This window comes from Mesoplodon densirostris, chromosome 8 (genome assembly GCF_025265405.1).
Source record: "Mesoplodon densirostris isolate mMesDen1 chromosome 8, mMesDen1 primary haplotype, whole genome shotgun sequence".
NCBI classification, from domain to species: domain Eukaryota; kingdom Metazoa; phylum Chordata; class Mammalia; order Artiodactyla; family Ziphiidae; genus Mesoplodon; species Mesoplodon densirostris.
The window spans coordinates 53,301,084-53,317,849 of NC_082668.1; the positions used below are offsets into that span (position 1 = coordinate 53,301,084).

At 39.9% G+C, this 16,766-nt stretch overlaps 1 pseudogene; it reads left to right on the plus strand.

Moving 5' to 3' along the window:
- LOC132494738 (coiled-coil domain-containing protein 150-like) overlaps nt 1–7,464 on the plus strand; it is a 170,210-nt pseudogene extending 162,746 nt beyond the window's left edge.
- The last annotated feature ends 9,302 nt before the right edge of the window (nt 7,465–16,766 follow it).

Consider the following 16,766-nt stretch of genomic DNA (forward strand, 5'->3'; position numbering starts at 1 on the left):
CCTCAATCAAAATGGAAATCATCACAAATGTTTTCCAGGGTGCTTTTGAGGGATAGTTTTTAGGGCTTACTCAGTTTTGACAAAGCTCTGATTGAGGAAATGGTGGAATATCTAACAGAAATTTAGTTGGGTGATAATAAAAGACTAACACTGTAGTGTGAGGTTAGGATCTGAGGGAATGAGCAAGTATAAAGAGAAAGGTAACAATTTTGACTTTTTACTTTGACAAGTTAAATACTTACAAACCACAGAGAATACCACACTCCTATCGTCTCCCTTCTCAGCTGCAGTGTTTTCATCCTAAAAATCCAGTGGTACTCATTTAAGGGCATATGAGGAAGAGGGGGAACTCTGTAAAATGATTTCAGTAATGTTAAAAGATAAATTGAGGAATAATAAAATTAAGAGTTTATTTGAACAAAAATCAATTTGAGTCAGGCAGTATGCAATCGGTTGCAATAGAAAGGCACTCTGAGGAGTTGTATAAAATGAAAGACTTTTATAGGCAGAGGGGCGCAGGAACAAGGAAGTTATACTAGGCATAAAAGTAGATTAGTTACTAGTAGCAGAGTTACTTCCTTTAAGGGATGGCAGGGGTCTGTCAGGCAGATTACTCACCTAATGCTGATCAGGCCATTCCTGATTGACTGGTTTAAGAGTCCTTTTCTGGGAGAGCCAAAACTGTAATTAAGTCTCAGTTTGGTGACATAAGGTTTAGCATAAGTGACGTCATTGTGGGCCTGTTGTCTTGTTTTGAATAGTAATCACTATGTTATTATTCCAGTAGACAAGTTTATTTAAATTTCTAAACAAAAAGCAATATTCATAAGAAGTATAAACTACTATGTAAATAAGCTACAAGGATATATTGTACAGCACAGGGAATATAGCCAGTATTTTATAATAAATGATGTATAATCTATAAAAATTTTTAATCTCTATGTCCTACACATAAAATTAATACAATATCATAAATCAACTATACGTCAATAGAAAAAAAAGCAATATTATAAAAATACATGCAAGGATAGTCAATAACTGACAGGTGTATTTACATACACTCCATATAATTTATTTTCACTTCTCCATACATGAGGTCCCAAGTGAGAGAAAGAGACAAGCTTAAGCTTTAAAAAAAAAAAAAAAACCTTTAAAGCACAGCAATGAGCACTGAGCAATTAGTGTGTGCCAGGCTCTATATTCCTTCTCTGCCTCCTCTTGTATACCTGTTACATGAATCCTATGAAGTAGACTATTCTCATACTTTTCCAATGATGAACCTGCAGCTTAGGGAAGTTAATTATCTGAAATTGCTTGACTAGTGTGTGGTGAAGCTGAGATTTTAACTTCTGTCTGATTCCAAAGCCATGCTCTTAGAAAGCAAATGACGAACATACATTTACATTATCTGTTCTAAGAAAAATTGTGTTCTTTAGTGTTAAAAATTATGAAAATCACTGAGAGTGTTTCTCCACAAATCTACTTCTTAATATTGCCTCACTTACCCTCCTCTTTAAAATATCTATTTATTTGGCTGTGCCAGGTCTTAGTTGCAGCACACAGGATCTTTAGTTGTGGCACACAGGATCTAGTTCCCTGACCAGGGATCAAACCCGGCCCCCATGCATTGGGAGCACAGAGTCTTAGCCACTGAACCACCAGGGAAGTCCCATCACTTAACCTCCTTTTTAAAAGAAAGGTCCAAAAAGAACAAAATATAGGGACACAGCTAAACATAAGCTTCTCTTACTGAATGGAAGGTTAAAATGTTCTAATTTTCCCTTTGTATCCCACAGCTGAAGAAAGCCCTTGATGAAAGCAACTTCAGAGAAGTGGAAGTATCCCGGACCAACCAGGAGCTGCAGCAGAAACTGACAGAGTTGGAAAAGGTACTGAACAGCAGCAAGGAGAAAATAAAGGATCAAAAGGCCCAAATTAAGTTCCACTTATCAGCTAAGGCGAATAATGCTCAGAACATAGAGAGGAGGAAGGTTGTATGAGAAACCCTGACTCTCCTCTCCTCCTTAGTATCTGATGAGGATCCAGGCAGGGAGTGGTGTCTGGGGAAGATGGTTTCAGAGCCCCACCACCACCATGTGTTCTCTGGGAATTACAGCTACACCTGGGAAGTGGGCAGATTGCCTGGGGGGAGGTGGGGGGAGACTCTTTGTCCTGCAGAGATACTGCTGCATCAGTGTTTGGTTTCTCATTAGCTGCCAGTGTCACATTCTGGTTCCCAGCTGTCTCTTCCACAGTGATTGTACAAGACTTAGCTCTTTCGGGGTCAGGGGGCTGGATGGGAAGGAGAGCCCAGCAGGAACTGGTAACTGTGGATCTCATGTGGGATTCTTTCTGTCAGCCTATAGGCAAAAAGAGCAAGCCAGTTTTTCCACTGATCATCTTTCTATGTTATTTCCACATTTACATTCAGCAAATAGAAACAGAATTGAGGCAAAGGGAGCTAATTAAGGATCAGTATCAGAAAGAAAGCTATGAAAGGGTAGATTATTTCCACACACTGTTTACCATTCACACGAAATCCCAAACTTGGACAGGTTCACCAACCGTCTCCCTCTTTGTGCCCTACCAGTCACTGAGTATCCAGAAATGTGTATCTGAAACGACTAACCTACAGCAGGAAATGCAGCCATTGGCCAAGAGCCAGCATGATCTGTCAGCTCAGAATAAACAGCAAAAGCTGCAACTCGAGGCAGAGCAGAAGAGGAGGTGGGAGCTGGAGCATCGGTGCCAGGTAAAAGGGTTCCTAAGACTCACCTCAGAGATTACCAGCAAAGGCCATGTGCAAAACCCAGCATGAGGGCACCTGGCTTTTCTAGGCTCTATAGAAGAAGACAAACTTACAAGTCGTTCATCTTAGCTAAGTCCTTAGAATCATATGTAGGAATGAAGCCTGGAGCTTTGACTATGGCACCTCGTCTTCATGTTCAACTTAATAAAAATGATACTCATTTTTGAAGAACGGCTAAAGCTCACAGATGCAAAGTACTAGTTACTAAGTAAGACTTGTGAACTTCATAGTCTTTCAGGAACTTTACACCCCTTGGTTCTTCCCCGTAGCTCAGATACATCTGTTGCCGTTACAGGACTTTTATCTACTCCCAACCTAATGAAAAGCACATTTTATTACTAAAAAGGGATTTCAAGAGACCATCAAGCTCTTGCCTTCCAACAGAGATTGTCTGCTATGAAAAGTATTCTCCAGTTCTGGAAAGAGATGTTAATCATCTTTTCTCAGGAGAATCTGTAAATCAAAATCTATAATCATATACACAAATGTATACTGTAGGTTCAACTGAAAATAATAGTTTTTATCCTATAGTCTGGTAGCACCTGGAGTTAGAAAGTACCCCATCATACTTTCATAATTTGGTGGCTCATTTATTACAATATTGAGGCTTTTTCTTCCATATATAGTACATTGGGAGTTTGTCAAAAATCTCTGTATCACGTTTTCAGGAATTGGAAGAAACAGTTAGACACCTGAAGAAATGGAATGAGGCAACAGAGGATAAACTGAAAGAAGCTAGTGTAGAATCAGAACAGGTAAGGCAGACACACGGACATGAAGACGTAGACAAGCTTCCTCAGGCACGATGACCCTGAAACACAAGTCCGTGTAATATCCTTCAGTAACACAGTTGTCAGGAGTGCAAAAGTCAAGAACCAATACCTTAGTATAGCCTCCGTTATACAGAATAGTTTTAGATTAAGATTCTGTGTCTTGATGAGACATCATAGAATGCTAAAAGATTGATTGACATTGACTAATATTAACTTGGTCGTCCAAGCCCCTGAAATTCCAGAAATCCCTGGAATTGGGATTGACATATCTACACTAATATGTATAAAATAGATAACCAATAAGAACGTGCTGTATAATAAATAAATAAAATTCGAAAACGAAGAGATTCTTAATCTAAAGGTATCATAGTGACATTGCTGCCAGTTTATCCCCTTTATAGACTTTAAGTTACATGATAATATGACTGTCAGAATGGTATATTAAAAGGAATATGGGGGGGCTTGGTGAAGACGGTGCACTAGGAGGATGCGGAATCCGCGTCTGCTCACAACGAGGGCACCTGGGGGACCACGGACACCTAAGGGTTCGGGAGGAACCCCCAGAGACCAGGTAGGACCTGGGGCGTGTGGGGGAGTGAAGGGGGAGGAGAGCTGCCGTCTCTTCTTCCTACAAATCCAGTGGTACTCATTTAAGGGCATATGAGGAAGAAGGGGAACTCTGTAAAATGATTTCAGTACTGTTAAAAGATAAATTGAGGAATAATAAAATTAAGAGTTTATTTGAACAAAAATCAATTTGAGTCAGGCAGTATGCAATCGATTGCAATAGAAAGGCACTCTGAGGAGTTGTATAAAATGAAAGACTTTTATAGGCAGAGGGGAGCAGGAACAAGGAAGTTATACTAGGCAAAAAAGTAGATTAGTTACTAGTAGCAGAGTTACTTCCTTTAAGGGATGGCAGGGGTCTGTCAGGCAGATTACTCAACTAATGCTGATCAGGCCATTTCTGATTGACTGGTTTAAGAGTTCTTTTCTGGGAGAGCCAAAACTGTAATTAAGTCTCAGTTTGGTGACATAAGGTTTAGCATAAGTGACTTCATTGTGGGCCTGTTGTCTTGTTTTCAATAGTAATCACTATGTTATTTTTCCACTAGAGAAGTTTAGTAAAATTTCTAAACAAAAAGCAATATTCATAAGAAGTATAAACTACTATGTAAATAAGCTGCAAGGATATATTGTACAGCACAGGGCATATAGCCAGTATTTTATAATAATGAGTATAATCTATAAAAATTTTTAATCACTATGTCATACACCTAAATCTAATATAATATAATAAATCAACTATACCTCTAGAGAAAATAAAGCAAGATTATAAAAATAGATGCAAGGATAGTCAATAACTGACAGGTGTACTTACATACACTCCATATAATTTATTTTCACTTCTCCATACATGAGGTCACAAGTGACAGAAAGAGACGAACTTAAGCTTTAAAAAAAAAAAAACCTTTAAAGCACAGCAATGAGCACTGAGCAATTATTGTGTGCCAGGCTCTATATTCCTTCTCTGCCTCCTCTTGTTTAACTGTTACATGAACCCTATGAAGTAGGCTATTCTCATACTTTTCCAATGATGAACCTGAAGCTTAGGGAAGTTAATTATCTGAAATTACTTGACTAGTGTGTGGTGAAGCTGAGATTTTAACTTCTGTCTGATTCCAAAGCCATGCTCTTAGAAAGCAAATGACGAACATACATTTACATTATCTGTTCTAAGAAAAATTGTGTTCTTTAGTGTTAAAAATTATGAAAATCACTGAGAGTGTTTCTCCACAAATCTACTTCTTAATATTGCCTCACTTACCCTCCTTTTTAAAATATCTATTTATTTGGCTGTGCCAGGTCTTAGTTGCAGCACACAGGATCTTTAGTTGTGGCACACAGGATCTAGTTCCCTGACCAGGGATCAAACCCGGCCCCCATGCATTGGGAGCACACAGTCTTAGCCACTGAACCACCAGGGAAGTCCCATCACTTAACCTCCTTTTTAAAAGAAAGGTCCAAAAAGAACAAAATATAGGGACACAGCTAAACATAAGCTTCTCTTACTGAATGGAAGGTTAAAATGTTCTAATTTTCCCTTTGTATCCCACAGCTGAAGAAAGCCCTTGATGAAAGCAACTTCAGAGAAGTGGAAGTATCCCGGACCAACCGGGAGCTGCAGCAGAAACTGACAGAGTTGGAAAAGGTACTGAACAGCAGCAAGGAGAAAATAAAGGATCAAAAGGCCCAAATTAAGTTCCACTTATCAGCTAAGGCGAATAATGCTCAGAACATAGAGAGGAGGAAGGTTGTATGAGAAACCCTGACTCTCCTCTCCTCCTTAGTATCTGATGAGGATCCAGGCAGGGAGTGGTGTCTGGGGAAGATGGTTTCAGAGCCCCACCACCACCATGTGTTCTCTGGGAATTACAGCTACACCTGGGAAGTGGGCAGATTGCCTGGGGGGAGGTGGGGGGAGACTCTTTGTCCTGCAGAGATACTGCTGCATCAGTGTTTGGTTTCTCATTAGCTGCCAGTGTCACATTCTGGCTCCCCAGCTGTCTCTTCCACAGTGATTGTACAAGACTTAGCTCTTTCGGGGTCAGGGGGCTGGATGGGAAGGAGAGCCCAGCAGGAACTGGTAACTGTGGATCTCATGTGGGATTCTTTCTGTCAGCCTATAGGCAAAAAGAGCAAGCCAGTTTTTCCACTGATCATCTTTCTATGTTATTTCCACATTTACATTCAGCAAATAGAAACAGAATTGAGGCAAAGGGAGCTAATTAAGGATCAGTATCAGAAAGAAAGCTATGAAAGGGTAGATTATTTCCACACACTGTTTACCATTCACACGAAATCCCAAACTTGGACAGGTTCACCAACCGTCTCCCTCTTTGTGCCCTACCAGTCACTGAGTATCCAGAAATGTGTATCTGAAACGACTAACCTACAGCAGGAAATGCAGCCATTGGCCAAGAGCCAGCATGATCTGTCAGCTCAGAATAAACAGCAAAAGCTGCAACTCGAGGCAGAGCAGAAGAGGAGGTGGGAGCTGGAGCATCGGTGCCAGGTAAAAGGGTTCCTAAGACTCACCTCAGAGATTACCAGCAAAGGCCATGTGCAAAACCCAGCATGAGGGCACCTGGCTTTTCTAGGCTCTATAGAAGAAGACAAACTTACAAGTCGTTCATCTTAGCTAAGTCCTTAGAATCATATGTAGGAATGAAGCCTGGAGCTTTGACTATGGCACCTCGTCTTCATGTTCAACTTAATAAAAATGATACTCATTTTTGAAGAACGGCTAAAGCTCACAGATGCAAAGTACTAGTTACTAAGTAAGACTTGTGAACTTCATAGTCTTTCAGGAACTTTACACCCCTTGGTTCTTCCCCGTAGCTCAGATACATCTGTTGCCGTTACAGGACTTTTATCTACTCCCAACCTAATGAAAAGCACATTTTATTACTAAAAAGGGATTTCAAGAGACCATCAAGCTCTTGCCTTCCAACAGAGATTGTCTGCTATGAAAAGTATTCTCCAGTTCTGGAAAGAGATGTTAATCATCTTTTCTCAGGAGAATCTGTAAATCAAAATCTATAATCATATACACAAATGTATACTGTAGGTTCAACTGAAAATAATAGTTTTTATCCTATAGTCTGGTAGCACCTGGAGTTAGAAAGTACCCCATCATACTTTCATAATTTGGTGGCTCATTTATTACAATATTGAAGCTTTTTCTTCCATATATAGTACATTGGGAGTTTGTCAAAAATCTCTGTATCACGTTTTCAGGAATTGGAAGAAACAGTTAGACACCTGAAGAAATGGAAAGAGGCAACAGAGGATAAACTGAAAGAAGCTAGTGTGGAATCAGAACAGGTAAGGCAGACCCACGGACATGAAGACTTAGACAAGCTTCCTCAGACACGATGACCCTGAAACACAAGTCCGTGTAATATCCTTCAGTAACACAGTTGTCAGGAGTGCAAAAGGCAAGAACCAATACCTTAGTATAGCCTCCGTTATAAAGAATAGTTTTAGATTAAGATTCTGTGTCTTGATGAGACATCATAGAATGCTAAAAGATTGACATTGACTAATATTAACTTGGTCGTCCAAGCCCCTGAAATTCCAGAAATCCCTGGACTTGGGATTGACATATCTACACTAATATGTATAAAATAGATAACCAATAAGAACGTGCTGTATAATAAATAAATAAAATTCGAAAACGAAGAGATTCTTAAGCTAAAGGTATCACAGTGACATTGCTGCCAGTTTATCCCCTTTATAGACTTTAAGTTACATGATAATATGACTGTCAGAATGGTATATTAAAAGGAATATGGGGGGGGCTTGGTGAAGACGGTGCACTAGGAGGATGCGGAATCCGCATCTGCTCACAACGAGGGCACCTGGGGGACCTCGGACACCTAAGGGGACGGGAGGAACCCCCAGAGACCAGGTAGGACCTGGGGCGTGTGGGGGAGTGAAGGGGGAGGAGAGCTGCCGTCTCTTCTTCCTACAAATCCAGTGGTACTCATTTAAGGGCATATGAGGAAGAAGGGGAACTCTGTAAAATGATTTCAGTACTGTTAAAAGATAAATTGAGGAATAATAAAATTAAGAGTTTATTTGAACAAAAATCAATTTGAGTCAGGCAGTATGCAATCGATTGCAATAGAAAGGCACTCTGAGGAGTTGTATAAAATGAAAGACTTTTATAGGCAGAGGGGAGCAGGAACAAGGAAGTTATACTAGGCAAAAAAGTAGATTAGTTACTAGTAGCAGAGTTACTTCCTTTAAGGGATGGCAGGGTCTGTCAGGCAGATTACTCACCTAAGGCTGATCAGGCCATTTCTGATTGACTGGTTTAAGAGTTCTTTTCTGGGAGAGCCAAAACTGTAATTAAGTCTCAGTTTGGTGACATAAGGTTTAGCATAAGTGACTTCATTGTGGGCCTGTTGTCTTGTTTTCAATAGTAATCACTATGTTATTTTTCCACTAGAGAAGTTTAGTAAAATTTCTAAACAAAAAGCAATATTCATAAGAAGTATAAACTACTATGTAAATAAGCTGCAAGGATATATTGTACAGCACAGGGCATATAGCCAGTATTTTATAATAACGAGTATAATCTATAAAAATTTTTAATCACTATGTCATACACCTAAATCTAATATAATATAATAAATCAACTATACCTCTAGAGAAAATAAAGCAAGATTATAAAAATAGATGCAAGGATAGTCAATAACTGACAGGTGTACTTACATACACTCCATATAATTTATTTTCACTTCTCCATACATGAGGTCACAAGTGACAGAAAGAGACGAACTTAAGCTTTAAAAAAAAAAAAACCTTTAAAGCACAGCAATGAGCACTGAGCAATTATTGTGTGCCAGGCTCTATATTCCTTCTCTGCCTCCTCTTGTTTAACTGTTACATGAACCCTATGAAGTAGGCTATTCTCATACTTTTCCAATGATGAACCTGAAGCTTAGGGAAGTTAATTATCTGAAATTACTTGACTAGTGTGTGGTGAAGCTGAGATTTTAACTTCTGTCTGATTCCAAAGCCATGCTCTTAGAAAGCAAATGACGAACATACATTTACATTATCTGTTCTAAGAAAAATTGTGTTCTTTAGTGTTAAAAATTATGAAAATCACTGAGAGTGTTTCTCCACAAATCTACTTCTTAATATTGCCTCACTTACCCTCCTTTTTAAAATATCTATTTATTTGGCTGTGCCAGGTCTTAGTTGCAGCACACAGGATCTTTAGTTGTGGCACACAGGATCTAGTTCCCTGACCAGGGATCAAACCCGGCCCCCATGCATTGGGAGCACACAGTCTTAGCCACTGAACCACCAGGGAAGTCCCATCACTTAACCTCCTTTTTAAAAGAAAGGTCCAAAAAGAACAAAATATAGGGACACAGCTAAACATAAGCTTCTCTTACTGAATGGAAGGTTAAAATGTTCTAATTTTCCCTTTGTATCCCACAGCTGAAGAAAGCCCTTGATGAAAGCAACTTCAGAGAAGTGGAAGTATCCCGGACCAACCGGGAGCTGCAGCAGAAACTGACAGAGTTGGAAAAGGTACTGAACAGCAGCAAGGAGAAAATAAAGGATCAAAAGGCCCAAATTAAGTTCCACTTATCAGCTAAGGCGAATAATGCTCAGAACATAGAGAGGAGGAAGGTTGTATGAGAAACCCTGACTCTCCTCTCCTCCTTAGTATCTGATGAGGATCCAGGCAGGGAGTGGTGTCTGGGGAAGATGGTTTCAGAGCCCCACCACCACCATGTGTTCTCTGGGAATTACAGCTACACCTGGGAAGTGGGCAGATTGCCTGGGGGGAGGTGGGGGGAGACTCTTTGTCCTGCAGAGATACTGCTGCATCAGTGTTTGGTTTCTCATTAGCTGCCAGTGTCACATTCTGGCTCCCCAGCTGTCTCTTCCACAGTGATTGTACAAGACTTAGCTCTTTCGGGGTCAGGGGGCTGGATGGGAAGGAGAGCCCAGCAGGAACTGGTAACTGTGGATCTCATGTGGGATTCTTTCTGTCAGCCTATAGGCAAAAAGAGCAAGCCAGTTTTTCCACTGATCATCTTTCTATGTTATTTCCACATTTACATTCAGCAAATAGAAACAGAATTGAGGCAAAGGGAGCTAATTAAGGATCAGTATCAGAAAGAAAGCTATGAAAGGGTAGATTATTTCCACACACTGTTTACCATTCACACGAAATCCCAAACTTGGGCAGGTTCACCAACCGTCTCCCTCTTTGTGCCCTACCAGTCACTGAGTATCCAGAAATGTGTATCTGAAACGACTAACCTACAGCAGGAAATGCAGCCATTGGCCAAGAGCCAGCATGATCTGTCAGCTCAGAATAAACAGCAAAAGCTGCAACTCGAGGCAGAGCAGAAGAGGAGGTGGGAGCTGGAGCATCGGTGCCAGGTAAAAGGGTTCCTAAGACTCACCTCAGAGATTACCAGCAAAGGCCATGTGCAAAACCCAGCATGAGGGCACCTGGCTTTTCTAGGCTCTATAGAAGAAGACAAACTTACAAGTCGTTCATCTTAGCTAAGTCCTTAGAATCATATGTAGGAATGAAGCCTGGAGCTTTGACTATGGCACCTCGTCTTCATGTTCAACTTAATAAAAATGATACTCATTTTTGAAGAACGGCTAAAGCTCACAGATGCAAAGTACTAGTTACTAAGTAAGACTTGTGAACTTCATAGTCTTTCAGGAACTTTACACCCCTTGGTTCTTCCCCGTAGCTCAGATACATCTGTTGCCGTTACAGGACTTTTATCTACTCCCAACCTAATGAAAAGCACATTTTATTACTAAAAAGGGATTTCAAGAGACCATCAAGCTCTTGCCTTCCAACAGAGATTGTCTGCTATGAAAAGTATTCTCCAGTTCTGGAAAGAGATGTTAATCATCTTTTCTCAGGAGAATCTGTAAATCAAAATCTATAATCATATACACAAATGTATACTGTAGGTTCAACTGAAAATAATAGTTTTTATCCTATAGTCTGGTAGCACCTGGAGTTAGAAAGTACCCCATCATACTTTCATAATTTGGTGGCTCATTTATTACAATATTGAAGCTTTTTCTTCCATATATAGTACATTGGGAGTTTGTCAAAAATCTCTGTATCACGTTTTCAGGAATTGGAAGAAACAGTTAGACACCTGAAGAAATGGAAAGAGGCAACAGAGGATAAACTGAAAGAAGCTAGTGTGGAATCAGAACAGGTAAGGCAGACCCACGGACATGAAGACTTAGACAAGCTTCCTCAGACACGATGACCCTGAAACACAAGTCCGTGTAATATCCTTCAGTAACACAGTTGTCAGGAGTGCAAAAGGCAAGAACCAATACCTTAGTATAGCCTCCGTTATAAAGAATAGTTTTAGATTAAGATTCTGTGTCTTGATGAGACATCATAGAATGCTAAAAGATTGACATTGACTAATATTAACTTGGTCGTCCAAGCCCCTGAAATTCCAGAAATCCCTGGACTTGGGATTGACATATCTACACTAATATGTATAAAATAGATAACCAATAAGAACGTGCTGTATAATAAATAAATAAAATTCGAAAACGAAGAGATTCTTAAGCTAAAGGTATCACAGTGACATTGCTGCCAGTTTATCCCCTTTATAGACTTTAAGTTACATGATAATATGACTGTCAGAATGGTATATTAAAAGGAATATGGGGGGGGCTTGGTGAAGACGGTGCACTAGGAGGATGCGGAATCCGCATCTGCTCACAACGAGGGCACCTGGGGGACCTCGGACACCTAAGGGGACGGGAGGAACCCCCAGAGACCAGGTAGGACCTGGGGCGTGTGGGGGAGTGAAGGGGGAGGAGAGCTGCCGTCTCTTCTTCCTACAAATCCAGTGGTACTCATTTAAGGGCATATGAGGAAGAAGGGGAACTCTGTAAAATGATTTCAGTACTGTTAAAAGATAAATTGAGGAATAATAAAATTAAGAGTTTATTTGAACAAAAATCAATTTGAGTCAGGCAGTATGCAATCGATTGCAATAGAAAGGCGCTCTGAGGAGTTGTATAAAATGAAAGACTTTTATAGGCAGAGGGGAGCAGGAACAAGGAAGTTATACTAGGCAAAAAAGTAGATTAGTTACTAGTAGCAGAGTTACTTCCTTTAAGGGATGGCAGGGGTCTGTCAGGCAGATTACTCACCTAAGGCTGATCAGGCCATTTCTGATTGACTGGTTTAAGAGTTCTTTTCTGGGAGAGCCAAAACTGTAATTAAGTCTCAGTTTGGTGACATAAGGTTTAGCATAAGTGACTTCATTGTGGGCCTGTTGTCTTGTTTTCAATAGTAATCACTATGTTATTTTTCCACTAGAGAAGTTTAGTAAAATTTCTAAACAAAAAGCAATATTCATAAGAAGTATAAACTACTATGTAAATAAGCTGCAAGGATATATTGTACAGCACAGGGCATATAGCCAGTATTTTATAATAACGAGTATAATCTATAAAAATTTTTAATCACTATGTCATACACCTAAATCTAATATAATATAATAAATCAACTATACCTCTAGAGAAAATAAAGCAAGATTATAAAAATAGATGCAAGGATAGTCAATAACTGACAGGTGTACTTACATACACTCCATATAATTTATTTTCACTTCTCCATACATGAGGTCACAAGTGACAGAAAGAGACGAACTTAAGCTTTAAAAAAAAAAAAACCTTTAAAGCACAGCAATGAGCACTGAGCAATTATTGTGTGCCAGGCTCTATATTCCTTCTCTGCCTCCTCTTGTTTAACTGTTACATGAACCCTATGAAGTAGGCTATTCTCATACTTTTCCAATGATGAACCTGAAGCTTAGGGAAGTTAATTATCTGAAATTACTTGACTAGTGTGTGGTGAAGCTGAGATTTTAACTTCTGTCTGATTCCAAAGCCATGCTCTTAGAAAGCAAATGACGAACATACATTTACATTATCTGTTCTAAGAAAAATTGTGTTCTTTAGTGTTAAAAATTATGAAAATCACTGAGAGTGTTTCTCCACAAATCTACTTCTTAATATTGCCTCACTTACCCTCCTTTTTAAAATATCTATTTATTTGGCTGGGCCAGGTCTTAGTTGCAGCACACAGGATCTTTAGTTGTGGCACACAGGATCTAGTTCCCTGACCAGGGATCAAACCCGGCCCCCATGCATTGGGAGCACACAGTCTTAGCCACTGAACCACCAGGGAAGTCCCATCACTTAACCTCCTTTTTAAAAGAAAGGTCCAAAAAGAACAAAATATAGGGACACAGCTAAACATAAGCTTCTCTTACTGAATGGAAGGTTAAAATGTTCTAATTTTCCCTTTGTATCCCACAGCTGAAGAAAGCCCTTGATGAAAGCAACTTCAGAGAAGTGGAAGTATCCCGGACCAACCGGGAGCTGCAGCAGAAACTGACAGAGTTGGAAAAGGTACTGAACAGCAGCAAGGAGAAAATAAAGGATCAAAAGGCCCAAATTAAGTTCCACTTATCAGCTAAGGCGAATAATGCTCAGAACATAGAGAGGAGGAAGGTTGTATGAGAAACCCTGACTCTCCTCTCCTCCTTAGTATCTGATGAGGATCCAGGCAGGGAGTGGTGTCTGGGGAAGATGGTTTCAGAGCCCCACCACCACCATGTGTTCTCTGGGAATTACAGCTACACCTGGGAAGTGGGCAGATTGCCTGGGGGGAGGTGGGGGGAGACTCTTTGTCCTGCAGAGATACTGCTGCATCAGTGTTTGGTTTCTCATTAGCTGCCAGTGTCACATTCTGGCTCCCCAGCTGTCTCTTCCACAGTGATTGTACAAGACTTAGCTCTTTCGGGGTCAGGGGGCTGGATGGGAAGGAGAGCCCAGCAGGAACTGGTAACTGTGGATCTCATGTGGGATTCTTTCTGTCAGCCTATAGGCAAAAAGAGCAAGCCAGTTTTTCCACTGATCATCTTTCTATGTTATTTCCACATTTACATTCAGCAAATAGAAACAGAATTGAGGCAAAGGGAGCTAATTAAGGATCAGTATCAGAAAGAAAGCTATGAAAGGGTAGATTATTTCCACACACTGTTTACCATTCACACGAAATCCCAAACTTGGGCAGGTTCACCAACCGTCTCCCTCTTTGTGCCCTACCAGTCACTGAGTATCCAGAAATGTGTATCTGAAACGACTAACCTACAGCAGGAAATGCAGCCATTGGCCAAGAGCCAGCATGATCTGTCAGCTCAGAATAAACAGCAAAAGCTGCAACTCGAGGCAGAGCAGAAGAGGAGGTGGGAGCTGGAGCATCGGTGCCAGGTAAAAGGGTTCCTAAGACTCACCTCAGAGATTACCAGCAAAGGCCATGTGCAAAACCCAGCATGAGGGCACCTGGCTTTTCTAGGCTCTATAGAAGAAGACAAACTTACAAGTCGTTCATCTTAGCTAAGTCCTTAGAATCATATGTAGGAATGAAGCCTGGAGCTTTGACTATGGCACCTCGTCTTCATGTTCAACTTAATAAAAATGATACTCATTTTTGAAGAACGGCTAAAGCTCACAGATGCAAAGTACTAGTTACTAAGTAAGACTTGTGAACTTCATAGTCTTTCAGGAACTTTACACCCCTTGGTTCTTCCCCGTAGCTCAGATACATCTGTTGCCGTTACAGGACTTTTATCTACTCCCAACCTAATGAAAAGCACATTTTATTACTAAAAAGGGATTTCAAGAGACCATCAAGCTCTTGCCTTCCAACAGAGATTGTCTGCTATGAAAAGTATTCTCCAGTTCTGGAAAGAGATGTTAATCATCTTTTCTCAGGAGAATCTGTAAATCAAAATCTATAATCATATACACAAATGTATACTGTAGGTTCAACTGAAAATAATAGTTTTTATCCTATAGTCTGGTAGCACCTGGAGTTAGAAAGTACCCCATCATACTTTCATAATTTGGTGGCTCATTTATTACAATATTGAAGCTTTTTCTTCCATATATAGTACATTGGGAGTTTGTCAAAAATCTCTGTATCACGTTTTCAGGAATTGGAAGAAACAGTTAGACACCTGAAGAAATGGAAAGAGGCAACAGAGGATAAACTGAAAGAAGCTAGTGTGGAATCAGAACAGGTAAGGCAGACCCACGGACATGAAGACTTAGACAAGCTTCCTCAGACACGATGACCCTGAAACACAAGTCCGTGTAATATCCTTCAGTAACACAGTTGTCAGGAGTGCAAAAGGCAAGAACCAATACCTTAGTATAGCCTCCGTTATAAAGAATAGTTTTAGATTAAGATTCTGTGTCTTGATGAGACATCATAGAATGCTAAAAGATTGACATTGACTAATATTAACTTGGTCGTCCAAGCCCCTGAAATTCCAGAAATCCCTGGACTTGGGATTGACATATCTACACTAATATGTATAAAATAGATAACCAATAAGAACGTGCTGTATAATAAATAAATAAAATTCGAAAACGAAGAGATTCTTAAGCTAAAGGTATCACAGTGACATTGCTGCCAGTTTATCCCCTTTATAGACTTTAAGTTACATGATAATATGACTGTCAGAATGGTATATTAAAAGGAATATGGGGGGGGCTTGGTGAAGACGGTGCACTAGGAGGATGCGGAATCCGCATCTGCTCACAACGAGGGCACCTGGGGGACCTCGGACACCTAAGGGGACGGGAGGAACCCCCAGAGACCAGGTAGGACCTGGGGCGTGTGGGGGAGTGAAGGGGGAGGAGAGCTGCCGTCTCTTCTTCCTACAAATCCAGTGGTACTCATTTAAGGGCATATGAGGAAGAAGGGGAACTCTGTAAAATGATTTCAGTACTGTTAAAAGATAAATTGAGGAATAATAAAATTAAGAGTTTATTTGAACAAAAATCAATTTGAGTCAGGCAGTATGCAATCGATTGCAATAGAAAGGCACTCTGAGGAGTTGTATAAAATGAAAGACTTTTATAGGCAGAGGGGAGCAGGAACAAGGAAGTTATACTAGGCAAAAAAGTAGATTAGTTACTAGTAGCAGAGTTACTTCCTTTAAGGGATGGCAGGGTCTGTCAGGCAGATTACTCACCTAAGGCTGATCAGGCCATTTCTGATTGACTGGTTTAAGAGTTCTTTTCTGGGAGAGCCAAAACTGTAATTAAGTCTCAGTTTGGTGACATAAGGTTTAGCATAAGTGACTTCATTGTGGGCCTGTTGTCTTGTTTTCAATAGTAATCACTATGTTATTTTTCCACTAGAGAAGTTTAGTAAAATTTCTAAACAAAAAGCAATATTCATAAGAAGTATAAACTACTATGTAAATAAGCTGCAAGGATATATTGTACAGCACAGGGCATATAGCCAGTATTTTATAATAACGAGTATAATCTATAAAAATTTTTAATCACTATGTCATACACCTAAATCTAATATAATATAATAAATCAACTATACCTCTAGAGAAAATAAAGCAAGATTATAAAAATAGATGCAAGGATAGTCAATAACTGACAGGTGTACTTACATACACTCCATATAATTTATTTTCACTTCTCCATACATGAGGTCACAAGTGACAGAAAGAGACGAACTTAAGCTTTAAAAAAAAAAAAACCTTTAA